This window comes from Amblyomma maculatum, chromosome 11 (genome assembly GCF_055883805.1).
Source record: "Amblyomma maculatum isolate TAMU_Amacu chromosome 11, ASM5588380v1, whole genome shotgun sequence".
NCBI classification, from domain to species: domain Eukaryota; kingdom Metazoa; phylum Arthropoda; class Arachnida; order Ixodida; family Ixodidae; genus Amblyomma; species Amblyomma maculatum.
The window spans coordinates 119,008,773-119,018,528 of NC_139354.1; the positions used below are offsets into that span (position 1 = coordinate 119,008,773).

The following is a 9,756-nucleotide window of genomic DNA, read 5'->3' on the forward strand; positions in this document are numbered from 1 at the left end:
GCCGTCAGCCATGCGTGGCGGTGCACACCAACGGCGGCCTAACCCCCGCTCCTTCCGCGAGGAGCGCTACAGACGAAATGACGTCATACAGTTGGATAAATCGGGCCCTGGCTCACGCCGTCAGCAATACGAGAGGGTGTGCATCAACGATGCCGCCTACCGCTAAGGCAGCAGACCGGAATGAACGGATGAAGCAACGGCGAGCTGCGGAGACGGAAGAAGAGCGTGAAGAAAGGCTTTCTAAGCGGCGACTGACGTACAGTCTCCTCTGCGGAAACAACGGAAGAATAGAATATGAATTTTATGGGTTCGATTAACACCATGGATAACTCCATGCCGTATCCAGAGTGAATAACTGTATAACCGCTGCATCACCAAGCCACACCACAAGTGTAACCATAAGCATAACCAAGAATAATCAAGCATAATCACGAGCACCACCACCAGCCACACCACCAGCTGAACCAGGGCGTAGCCACAGGGTATTCCTTTCGCAACTGCCAAGCTTAACCAAGCTAAGGCCCAGCTGATCGTTTATGCATGGTGTTAAACAACTGTACTTTTTTGATGCCACTCCAAGCCGTCTTTGTCAACTGTCAGCACTTCTGAGTTTACGAAGAAAGGGGAAATTGGCTCTTGAAACACGAGAAATGATGCCTGCGCATGTGTGAGGTGCAACTTGTGCTCGCAAATCATGTTTTTGTGTGAAGTGATCACACTAGCGTTTTAGTTTTGTTGTGCTTTTTACGCCCATGCGCATGGTGTCTTCTTTATTGTTGTTGCTGTAGTGCCCCCGTAGTATTTGAGCATTGTTAGTCCGGATAGTGTTGCGGTCGCGTTCAGCCAGTAGTACATACCTTTGAAGTGGCGCTAGGCTTCATCGGTCCCTTGAATGAATTAATTCTAAACGGCGCCATCGGGCCCCGTGTAGAATCTAAGAAGGGACGTGTAAGGGACCGACGGGCACAACAGATTAGCGCGGGAAGTCGGGGAAAGTGTGGGACTACCAGCCCAGCTCCTCATTGCTGGTGATACACACATTCACGCGGGTCACGATGGAACGCTGTGGCGAGAACGCCTAACAATAGCACTACACTCGCGACGACAGGCGGGCCGTGACAGGACCGCTGACCGCTCTGTTATGTTCTTTTCTTTTTTTTTGTACACCGGGTTGAGCCAACACCACCTAGACTACTCAAGGCTTCTCCGCTCCTCCGTGACGTCATCACACTACGACGAACGCAAAGGAGGAGGAGGAGGAGGAGGAGGAAAAAACTTTATTAAACGAGCGAGTGTGGACCCTTCAAGGGCCCAGGGCCACCGCACGGCCCTCACATTACGTGCATGTGTCCAGGTCACGTAGGGCCATGGCACTGGCACCCCGGTCCACACAGCGAAGTTGTATGTCCAGGTCCTGCGACGTAAGGAGGGCCTCCCATTCCTCCCACGATCCGATGGTGGGCTGTCCCTGCGGGGGAGGATCGGCAGGGCAGCCGAAAAGAATGTGGTCCAAGGTGGCGTGCAACTCTCCACAGAGAGTGCACTCAGGGGAAACGGGTCGGTAGTAGGATAGGCGTTGAGGGGTGAGAAGCGTTCGGGTTTGAAGACGCCTCCAGAGGATTTGTTGGGAGTGAGACAGTTGGGGGTGGGGAGGGGGGTAGAGTCGACGGGCAAGGCGTGCTTGCTGTGTGAGCTCAGAAAATGTATGTGCCCGCTCCCTCGAGAAATCCCGGCATGGGTCGCCATTTGCCCGGCTAATAAGTCCTCGGGCTATGTTATCGGCGGCCTCAATTCCGGGATTGCCAGAGTGAGCCGGCACCCATATAAGCCCAATACGCCTGTCAGAATTCAGGGTGCACATTCTCAATATTTGCCACGCGGGAGGATGGACGCGTCCGCGGGCAAAGTTAAGTATGGCTGTTTTGGATCGCTAAGTATGTAAGCCGCATCTGTTTGGGCGATTGCTAAGGCTATAGTCACTTCCTCTGCTTCCTCCCAGTTACAGGAAGGGTCTATGAAGTGAGTGAGGGGGGGGGGGGGGGGCTGCTGGATTGTAGCGCGGAAGCTGCGCGCTGCTGCGCGTAGCTGCGTGCTTATTCTTGTTTCACTAGAATTGTGGTTGTTGCCGAAAAACGTTCTTTGGTGTAAGCCCCTTTGTTTAATAATAATAATAATAATAATTGGTTCATACGAAAGGAAAGGCGCAGTATGTCACACTTCTTTCTGTGGACACCTGAACCGCGCCGTTAGGGAAGGGAGGAAGGTAATACAACTTTTCAGTCGGCTCCAATATCGAGAGTAAACGTCTGTGTATTCGTGCAGTGGATTTTCTAAAGAAGTTTAAAGTTTCAGGAAACAGCACATAATCTAAATGAGTTTATGAAAAGCCAGAAGCACTGATTTTATTGTGCCAGTGTTAGTATAACGCTACGGATATAAACATAGCTTCAGAAAGTCAGCTCTATAAACACTGGAACATTCTGTAGTCTCTGTACTCGTTTTGGAAACAAATATCAAGAAAGTTTCGCAGTGATTTCATAGCACTCAGAACAAGTGACTCCACGATCAGCAGAGGACTTTATTTTTGGCTGTAGAATTGATCTCAGCTCAATAAATACGTAAAATGCATCGAATATGAAAGTATTTATTAAAATATGCAAGTTTCGAGAAAGACTTTGACAAATGTCACAAAAACAAATAAAAATTATCAAGGCTTCAAAGTGTTAATTTTACGCTTTTGAGCGATCTTGGATTGCACAAGCCGATCGTTTCTTGTCTTGCAATAGTTCTTTAACAGGACATTGGTTGCAGCACCGAGCGCATATTTCATCACTTGCTGCGGGCTGTGACCATTTTCGCATCTTTCAAAATTTTCATCTTTCATCAGGTTGCTTGTCAAAGTAAAAAGGACTTCTTTTTGGTTCTCCAGTGCATGGAATTGAATTGCATGATTTTCACTACGAAGTTTATCAAGCACGATCTCGGCTGTCACTACAGCATTTACGATAGCTTGTTTTTGAAATTTGAGACCTCCGCCGGTCATGTTCCGAACAATTTCATCATTCTCAAATTGAATGTCGCGGTCTTCAACTAGGTTTGCTCTGCAGGCTGTGCATGAGAGCTTCTTAAGTGCAGCGTGTGCACAGTAACCGGCCACGTATGTAGCGGCAGCAATAGTTGGATCCTTGCGTTCGAAGTCGTCATCATTTACTTCTATGTTGAAGCTGCCTAACACGAGCTCGTCAGTTTTAATTTCCGGTGCCCCTTCATCCATTTCTGGAAGCTCCAGGGCTGTCTGGAGACGAAGCTTTCGTTCTGATTCCTACTGGGATTCAGATAGTTGTCTGTATTTGCCGAAACGCGCCTCCAAGCAGTCAGTCTGGAATTTCCCCAGGAGGACGTAGTCAAATCCCAGGTCATGGTGGCAGTAGCTGATGAGGTTTACCAACGCTTCCGTAGTGAGTCGAAGCGCACTGTGCGTCTCCCGTGTTAGAATTCCAGTATCAAATTTCAAGCTTTGCCACAGGTCAAGCCATTTCAAGATACTCTGAAGAAATTCAACTTGCGGAGATGATCTTTGTGTTACAGGACTCTGGAACACATCACGATGCCGTTGTCCTTTCTTGGGTGACGACGTTTACAATCCTCCACCACTTTTCAATGATCTTCAGAAACTCTGCTGTTCCAGCTGCATGCTGGAGACCGTAGCGTTCACCACATGTTTAAATGGCAGCTATGGTGGAGGGGCTGAAGACCTTAAGCGCAAGCTTAACATTCTGTCTCTGCATACTCGATGGGTTGAGAGCTTTTTCCGAGAGCGTCGGAGCAGCCTTGATCAATAGATCTTGTTCCTTTAGGTGAAGGTCATGCAATGACTTGAATGATGCGGTCAGAATTTTCGGCGTTGTGCACAGGCCCAGAAATTCAGGAAAAACCATGCATGTTCCACAGTTCTTCTGATTGATCCAGTTGTTGCGAACACATTTTAGGAGGTGAACGGGGTCAATAACAAAAAAAAAGAGGCCGTGTGGGATCTGATGGATGACAGTATGATCTGCTGAGTTTTGACGAAGTTCCAAAGAAAGACATTACTTTACGGTTGATGGAGTTGTCGTCTGTAATAACAGCAACAATGCGAAGTCCAGCCTCTTCAAGTTCATTTATGATTTTTCGGAGGACAGTATTCAACTGGTAAAATGTGAACGACGGTTTTTTGCGATGAAAGAAGGCTTCGAATCATGAAAACGTGTGCCGTTTTCGCTGCATTTGAGCTGTTGCTGGCCGTGCCGACAATAGTGCCACCCTTAAAGTCAAAATATGTCTGTAGATGTATTTCATCCATCATTAGAACCGCACATTTCTCATCTTTCATTGTTGTCACAATCTTTTTTGCATGCGACATGAATGAGGCGTCCTGCTGCTCAGCTGCTGGACTGACGGCATATGAACAGCAGACACGTCTGATAGTTGATCCATGCGGCAGAATAAGACCTCCGTAGCTTCTCAAGTATTTATAGGCGTGAGGAGAAATGGTGAATAGAAGGCTAGAAAATACGAGCCACTCAGAAGAGTAGCGGGGCGATTTGCTGGAAAGAGGGGATACTTGTTCCAACAAGAAGGTCAAAGCATCCTGTCGCTCCTCGGTTTGCAATTCTTGGTTCAAAGCATCCTCAAGAAGGGACTGCATAAGCGTCAGTGTGCTATCTGTCTTATCCACGGGCTTGAAGGCAGACACCTTATCAAATCTCTGAATGGCTTCCAGTAGATTTGTTAGGCACCGAATGTCATTTACAGTTTCTGGAATGTTTACACCATCAACTTTGGTCACCTCTACGTCTTGAAAAAACAGCCTTAGGACAAGTCATTTGTTACTTTAACTGATTTTCTGATAGCTGGAGCACAATCAAGACCGAGCTTTAGAAACAGTATGCACTCAGGATAGGAAACAACTTTCCAAAATTCCGAAACCTGGATGCGTGGAAGACCGCTTAACAGAGCCTGCAAACTGTCAATTCTGTTGCTGTGTTCTTCCTCTCGGTGCGTCTCAATGGACTGGTTGATGGCTTCCTGTATTGCAGCTGCTTCAAGACGCGCCTTCTTGGCATCTGGGGCCTCTCGAGAGGCACTTGTAGCTGGACCAGAAAGATACGCTGGGCAGTTTGGGAGTATGCTTGGTACTGCGTCAGGTAGAAGTCGTACCAGTTTCAGCTTAGCTTCAATCACTTTTCCTGTCTTCACATCCACGTAACTTGTTTTGCCGACCATGTCCGCAGGCTTAAAGTGACGCTCGCAGACCTAGAATGTGAAATTAGACATTATGAGGATGCAGTACCTGAAGGTAAACAAAAAAGCAGCAGCCCTACCTTTTAAGGTTCTAATGATCGCAATTTAGTTTCAAGTCCGCGCGCACTAAATATCAGTAATACTGTGTCTCTAAGTCACATTTACGTAGTATAAAATAAGGTTCGCACAATAGCTATGGAAACTTTCTTTTTAAGGCGGAAGCCTTTAATGGTTCATACTGTCGTGGACAAAGTGTGTCCCGCTTTTGCGGCAGCTGTCACTTGGCGTTCCTCGGTGTGCGTTCAAGTGTGGAATTCAGATGCAGGAATGCTAGACACGATGAGACTTCTGGAGGAAAGACGCAGTATCCGTCGCACTTTCGCCGACAAGTGTGCGTTTGGATGGAACGCCATAGCGATCCTGTCGCGTGGCGTTCCATGGCGCGTTCCATGGCGCGTTCCATGGCGCGCGTTCAAGTGTGGGATTGCAGATGTCAGGAACGCTAGACAAGATTTCTCGGGCTTTCGCCTTCCACTACCTTACTCGCTAAATTTCCTCGTTATTTTTAAGGTAAGTATCACGTACACATAATCTCGGAGTATCTATGTAGCGTTAATGATGCAAAGAAGTTGTCGATAACAAATAGTAAAGAGGAATATTTGCCTTACCACTGATCGCTTTCCTGGTGTGAAATCGGCACGATGGATGGCTTTTATCCACTCAGCCCTTCTCTCTGGGTCCGATGGGAACGTGAAGACTCTCACTGTATCCCCACCATCATAGTTTCCGCGGCACCGCGGTACACAGCAATGTTCAGGTATTCTCAAAACGTGCACACTTGATGAAAACACTGCAGCATCAGCGCAGATCTGTCACCTCCACTCATGCAGTGCTTATTTCTAAAAACAAAATCAGCAAAACTTTTGCGACACACGTTGCACAAAGGCGAAATCTCGCACTGCAGTTAGAGCATGAACAACACCACCTAGACTAACCACTCGAACCCCTCGCACCCGCCTCCCGGATATGCGCCTAGACGGGAGACGACGAAAGAGCTCCCTCGTAGTGTGATGACGTAGGCGCGAGGAGGAGGAGGATATGGAGAGGCCTTGTAGTCTAGGTGGTGTTGGTTGAGCGCGCTGTACAGACCTCGCGGAGGCAGTTGAGACGTTCATTCAATGCAAGCGCCCAATGGAAGGACGTGACCCTAGGAGTTTTGCCTTTCCTTTTTTTATGAGAAAGACAGGGTTTAGTCCTCCTAAACTTGAAGGGGGCGCTGTACGTCGGAACGCACCAATCAGGTTTGTGCTGGTTGTGATTGGCCGTTGCGGAAATTAGGGCTGGACCTAAGGGGGTGAAAACCGAGCCCGAGGGTAAGTTCCGGCGTTCCAGACTAGGTTTTGATGCTCGGCATCGTCGGCTATGCCGAGGTGGGAAAATTTCCCTTTTAGCAGGTTCCAACCTGTATCTCCGCTGTAAATGTTGTAAATATTTGCTGTGTGTATAAAATTCAGTTTTATTCTCTTCGACTCTGGCCCTCAAATCTTCGCTTATACCGTCTCCGACGGGGCGTCTCTGGCGCAAGGAACTTCCGCTGCAACACGGTATACCATCTCTGACAGCGTACCCCTCGTGCACAGGGCTAAAGAACCACCAACGGAACTTCAGTACGTCGCAAGACCTATGAAAAGGGTTTGTTTATAGGAAGGGAAAGGCGCGGTAACTGCCTCACTTCTTTTCTGTGGACACCGCAACCGCGCCGTTGGGAAGGGAGGAAGGTGGGAGTGAAAGTGGAAAGAGAGAAAGAGGAGCCATAGTGGAGGGCTACGGAGTAATTTCGACCACCTGGGGATCTTTAACGTGCGCTGACATCGCACAGCACACGGACGCCTCTTCGTTTCGCCTCCATCAAAACGCAGCCGCCGAGGTCGGGTTCGAACCCGGGTACTCCGGCACAGTAGTCGGGCGTCTTACTACTGCACCACCCCGGTGGCGTATTTGGGTTTGCTCGGTACGGTGGCTCCGCAAGGGACAAAGAAACAGAAGAGACGAAGAAAACGGGCTGTTCCAACTAGCATCTACCGCCCCCAGGAGCCGAGCAGCCTAGCGATTAACGGCGCATGCTTTTTCAGTGGGCGTCACGTTGGACGCGGCACAAGCCTGAGAGAGCCTATAATACTATTAATACTACTACTACTGCTACTACTACTACTACTACTACTACTACTACTACTACTACTACTACTACTACTACTACTACTACTACTACTAAATAATAATAATACACAGTAATATTTTTCTGCTAACTATTATTATTATCGTTAGTAGTAGTAGTAGTATAGAGAAAGACTCGTTTCACGAAGTTGGCACTGATTTGTCTAGTTAACGGCCGAATTAACTGGCTAAATATTTTCAGTTTTAATTAATAATAATGATTGGTTCACAGGAATGGAAAGGCGCAGTATCTGTCACACTTGTGTCTGTGGACACCAAGGGATGAAGGTGTCCACAAACACAAGTGTGACAGATACTGCGCCTTTCCCTTCCTGTGAAGCAATTATTATTATTATCATTATTAATTAAAACTGGGAAGATATTTAGCCAGTTAATTTGGTCGTTACCTACAGACAATTAAGTGCCAACTTAGTGAAACGAGTCTTCCTCTATACTACTACTACTACTACTACTACTACTACTATTACTACTACTACTACTAATACAACTACTACTACTACTACTAATAATAATAACAGTAGTAGTAGTAGTAGTAGTAGTAGTAGTAGTAGTAACAGTAGTAGTAGTAGTATATGCTTTCTCAAGCTATTGCCGCGTCCAACATGACGCCCATTGAAAAAGCATGCGCCGCTAATCGCTAGGCTGCTCGGCTCCTGGGGGCGGTAGATGCTAATCGGAACAGCCCGCTTTCTTCGTCTCTTCTGTCGTTTTGTCCCTTGCGGAGCCACCGTACCGAGCAAACCCAAATACGCACCCCGGCGGGGCTCGCAAGACCTAAAAAAACTGATTTTTATTTACAGGAAGGGAAAGGCGCGGTAACTGTCTCACTTGTTTTCTGTGGAGACCGCAACCGCGCCGTAAGGGAAGGGAGGAAGATGGGAGTGAAAGTGGAAAGAGAGAAAGAGGAGCCATAGTGGAGGGCTATGAATTGGGTATTGGCAAACAGAGGTGGGTGAGAGAGACAGGGAGAAGACGGCTTTCGTAACACCCATTGGCTTGTATGAGTTTAAGGTGCTATCGTTCGGCCTATGCTCGGTACCGGCCACGTTGCCACGCTTGATGGATACCGTTCTCTGCTGTTTGAAGTTGCAATCGTGTTTGGTTTCCTTGGACGATGTCATCATATTTTCGACCACCTTCGACCAACACCTAGAACGGTTACGCTTTGTGTTAAAAGCTCTCTCCGAGATGCCAACCTGACAATCATACCACAGAAATGTCACTTCAGCTTTGAGGAGCTTCGCTTCCTTGGTCACGGTGTCGGTGTGAACAATGTTCACCTGGACTCTGAAAGACAGCTGCCGTTTCCGGTTTTCCGCGCCCGACTGACAAGAAAGCTTTACGACGAAACTTAGGTTTGCGCTCCTATTACAGACGCTTTGTACGAGACTTTTCGCACATCGCGTAACCGTTAACCACACTGACTCGAGATGACACGATCTTCCTGTGGGGAGGTGAACAAGAGGCCGCTTTCCTTGAGCTTCGCAGCCGCCTACAGGATCCCCCGATACTAGGCCATTTTGATGAAAGTGCCGCAACTGGCGTCCACACTGATGCCAGCAACGTTGGGGTTGGCGCAGTACTCATTCAATTTCAAGACGGTGTAAAACGGGTCATTGCTTAAGCGAGCCGAACACTTACCCGCTACGAAACCAACTATTCAACAACTGAGAAAGAATGTCTGGCGGTAATATGAGCCCTCACCAAGTTCCGACCATACCTATAAGGCCGATCTTTCCGCGTTATAAGCGACCACCATTTATTATGCTGGCTCGCGAGCCTCAGTGACCCCTGAGTACGATTGGCCAGATGGAGCCTTAGATTACAAGAGTGCGACGTAACAGTCATATACTAATCAGGACGGAAGCATCAGGATGCTGACTGTCTGTCGCGCTCGCCCATCGCCATATGTCCAGAAGAAACGGCCGATGATTTTCCCTTTCTGGGGGTAATTAGTAAAACCCAAATGGCGCCGCTGCAGAGAATGAACCCAGAGTTAGCGCCACTCGTCGACTACCGACAAGGTATCGACGCCCGTATCCCCCGTGTTTTTCATCGTGGGCTTCAAGCGTTCACTCCGCGTGGTAACGTGCTCTCAGGAGAAATTTTGCTGACAGGGAAGAGACGTTTCTCATTGTTCTGCCTCCGAGTTGCGCCCAGATTATTGAGTGCCTGCCATGATAAACTTACCACCGGCCACCTGGGATTCAGCCGTACACTTGCAAGAATTCGTCAAAA

At 48.1% G+C, this 9,756-nt stretch overlaps 1 pseudogene; it reads right to left on the minus strand.

The window, feature by feature from the left end:
- Positions 1-2,669: 2,669 nt before the first annotated feature.
- On the minus strand, positions 2,670-4,147 carry LOC146174854 (uncharacterized; annotated as a pseudogene).
- Positions 4,148-9,756: the final 5,609 nt, after the last annotated feature.